This window comes from Rutidosis leptorrhynchoides, chromosome 1, assembly GCF_046630445.1.
Source record: "Rutidosis leptorrhynchoides isolate AG116_Rl617_1_P2 chromosome 1, CSIRO_AGI_Rlap_v1, whole genome shotgun sequence".
Classification (NCBI taxonomy): Eukaryota; Viridiplantae; Streptophyta; class Magnoliopsida; order Asterales; family Asteraceae; genus Rutidosis; species Rutidosis leptorrhynchoides.
The window spans coordinates 389,000,454-389,004,503 of NC_092333.1; the positions used below are offsets into that span (position 1 = coordinate 389,000,454).

At 31.0% G+C, this 4,050-nt stretch overlaps 1 non-coding gene across 1 annotated transcript; it reads left to right on the forward strand.

Moving 5' to 3' along the window:
- The first annotated feature begins 693 nt into the window (after positions 1–693).
- Positions 694–800, forward strand: LOC139886840 (small nucleolar RNA R71). The gene has a single exon (XR_011772701.1). It is a non-coding gene; the product is annotated as a small nucleolar RNA R71 (small nucleolar RNA).
- The last annotated feature ends 3,250 nt before the right edge of the window (positions 801–4,050 follow it).

A 4,050-nucleotide genomic window follows, 5' to 3' on the forward strand; every position in this document is an offset into this window, starting at 1 on the left:
GTTCTTAGTGACTGATCAAACCTCTCATTTGTTTGGGTTTGAGTTGTAATAAATTGTGTTTGAGATTCCATTAGCTTTATCATCATTTCTTCTAGATTTGGCCTTTTCTCTTCGGTTTGTTGCGGTGGTTTATACAAGCTAGGTCTTTGTTGATTGAAAGTGTTGTTTTGAGTTGGTTGGTTATTCGGACCTTGTTGGTTGTACGAGTTATTGTTAGGTCCATTTGGATTGTATAGAATGTTTTGATTTCGATTGAAGTTTGGCCTTGGCGGTTGATAATTATTTTAATAATTATTTTCCAGCCTTTGGTTCATGTAGGAAACATTCTCACGTTGTTCCATCGTTTGCTCGATGTGACACTCTTTCGCTAAGGGTGGTCCATCGCATTGCTCACAATTGATTCGTATTGCGTGAATATCTTTATTCATCTTTTCTATTCGTCTCTCGAAAGCATCTATTTTTGCGGAAACAGAATCAAAGTCATGGCTAGAATCGGCTCTAGCCACTTTAGATGAACGAAAAATATCTTTTTCCTGGTGCCACTCATGTGAGTGAGAGGCAGTGTTATCAATGATTTTGTGAGCTTCAGTTGCGGTTTTCTTCATAATGGAACCACCAGCTATTATGTCGATGTCTTTTCGTGTAGCAATGTCGCATCCTTGGTAAAATATTTGTACTATTTGATAAGTGTCTAAACCATGTTGAGGACATCCTCTCAACAATTTTTCGAATCTTGTCCACGCCTCATATAATGTTTCATTTGGCTTTTGCGCGAACGTAACAATTTCTCCTTGAAGTCTCACAGCTTTAGATGCCGAAAAGAATTGTTTAAGAAAATTTTCAACTAAAACATCTCATGTGTCAATCGCCCCTTCAGGTAACGATTCTAACCAATCTTTGGCTTCTCCCTTTAAGGTCCAGGGAAATAACATGAGATAGATCTGTTCATCCTCAACTTCTCTGATTTTGAATAGAGTACAAATCCTATTAAAGGTTCGAAGATGTTCGTTTGGATCTTCTTTTGGCGTACCACTATATTGGCATTGATTAGTTACCATGTGTAGGATTTGTCCTTTGATTTCATAATCTGGCGCATTAATGTCTGGCTTAATAATGGCATGACCTTGGCCCGTGCATGTGGCTCTCATTCGGTCTTCCATACTTAGAGGTTCTGTTACTTCCATAATTGAATTTGTTGAATCTGAATCACTAGAAGATTCTGATTTAACGGTTATTTCCTCGACAATCTCTGGTTGAATGATTTGTGGTTCAGGAGGAATGATTAGTGGTTCAGGATCTCTGAATTGTTCCTGAATATCCTCCGGATTCTCAACTGTGAGGTCGGGTTCAAAAAATAGATTATCGGAAATTTGAATTGGAGTACTTGGTCGACTAGATGACGATTCTAAAGAAAAATCAACGACGACAATATTGGCTAAATGTCTAGATCGAGTTACAGGTGGTGAACGTATGAAAGGTGGTGAACGTTTTGCTCGGTGCATTCACTGAATATCCTATTAGTTATAAAATTAAAAATTATATAAGTTATCAAATTAATAGACTTTTCTGATTTTGCCCACGTTTCGAATAGCCAATAGATGCAGCAGGTAGCCAGGACCCTTTAAATCGGAAGCCCACAACTCGCCACTAACAAATCCAACTATTACTACGAACCAGAAAATTTTGGATGTCTATCAATTTAACCGCTTAAAATATTTTTTCGTTTTGAAATTTTAGAGAAGAAATAGAAAATTCTATGTCCTAAAAACTAGAGCGTCGAGAAATAAGAAAGAAAAAGAGCGTCAAAAAATGTCGAAAAATAAAAATTGAAAAATAAAAATAAGAAAGAAAAACGTCGAAACTTAAAAGTCTAAAAACTAAATCTAAAAAGTTGCACCTAAAGGTATTAAAGCTTAAAAGGAAATCTATATCCAAAACGGCAATAACTTAAAAGGCACTAAAATCTATAAAATATTAAAGCGATAAGCGACGTCGTAAAATTCTAAAGCGCCTAAATCTTAGTCTAAAGAAAAAGCACCTAAGGGATTTTACGGCGAATCTTAAAATTCTAGAAATAAAAATAAACTACGGCAAAAACTAGTCTTAAAACTAAATACGAACGACAAATATTAAAAACTACGAATTTATATGAATAAAAAGATACAAAATATAAAAAGAAAATTAAAGTTATAAAAATATAATTTTTTTATAAAAATATTATTTATATAAAAGTATTAATATAAATATGTAAATAATAATAATTAAAACTTAAAATACAAATTATATTAAAACTATAAATATAAATAAGTTAATTAATTAAAACCCTAATAAGATAATAATAATTAATAATAAACCCTACCATAATAAATGCGTTTAAGGATGTGGCCTGTCAGATCAGCTCATGCGGTCACATGAGATTCTGGCTTCTGGATCATGCGATCGCATGGGAAGGAAGTCCAGATCAGTTTTGGGCTTCAATTTTGGCTCGGCCCAGTTTCTATTATTTTTTTTCTTTTCTGAGTTTAATTTTTACAAAAATAATAAAAACAAACTTATATTTAAAAAAACTAAAAATAAAATAAAAAATACTTTTTAATTTTATATATTTTAAACGAAATCTTAAAAATATTTATATTTTTATATTTTATATTTTTTAACACTTATTATAAATACAAAATATTTTTATGAAATAAGAAATAATATATTTTTACAAAAATATAGTTTTACTAAAATATTGTGTAAAAATATAGCGTTTCGCCGAGTCCCCGGCAGCGGCGCCAAAAATACTTGATGTGTGCGAGGTGTAGTACGAAATAGTTATTTTTTTATTGCGAAATACTATTAAATACGATACAATTTTACACAAGTTATTTATTTATTGAATGTGATATACCTAAACCTTTCTATAACACTTATAGGCAGTGTACCTAATCGTAGAGTAGTGTAATTTTTAGTAAGTCCGGTTCGTTCCACAGGGAGCTAGTGATACGTACTATATTTTTAACAACTATATTTTTATAAAATATATATAATTATATATAGTAATATTATTATAAAAGGGGGTTTTTACCGTTTAATTACCGGTTTGTCGATTTTATATTTTAAGCGTAAAGATAAATGACGATAATATAAATGATAGAATTTAAATTGCGATAAAGTAAATTGCAGTAATTAAAATGACAGTAAATAAAGGTACGATGAAATATGAAATAAAAGTATTATGCTTATTTAAACTTCCGTAATCATGATGTTTGACGTTTTGATTTTCATTAATTGTTACCCGGGTTAATTGTCCTTTGTCCTGGTTTATTTGATACCTTTCTGGTTTTTGTCCATAATAGTCCATCGGTCATAATTATAAAATGCTCGTCAAATTAACCTTATTCCCGAAGTCAAATATTCCAACTAATTAGGGATTCGAACTGTAACAAGGTTTTAATACTTTGTTTAATAATTACACCAGGTTATCGACTGTGTGTAATCCAAGGTTTTAATACTTTGTTAACAATTACACCAATTATCCTTGTATGTAATCCACCCTTGTTTTAATGAGATATGAATATTAATTTACCCACTTGATCAGAATGAATAATCAATTACCCAACCCGAATAATTAAATAAATGATCGTAAAAGATGTCGTATAAACATCACTAAATAGAACATACATAATCATTTTAATAATTATTAGAATAACTAATATGAAGATATGTTCGACAGATTCTAATGAGTTGTCATTCGATTAGACAATACCCCCTATCTATTAATAGTCAATAGTCCAATATCCACAAGTGTCGGTCTTTTGTCCAAACCTTAATTATGGTACAAAATCTAATAACCCCGTCTTAATATTTAGTCTAACATCACGATTACTTTGGCTCATATAAGCATAATAATAACTTAGTTGCGAGACATTAATTTAAAAAGAAAGAACATAGCTTACAGTGGTGATTAATCGCGTAGCGTTACATGGATAGAGTTCCGACTTACAAAACCTTAAAACATTTCTTACAATAACCCAATTATTATTAAACTTAAATTAAACTTTAAAT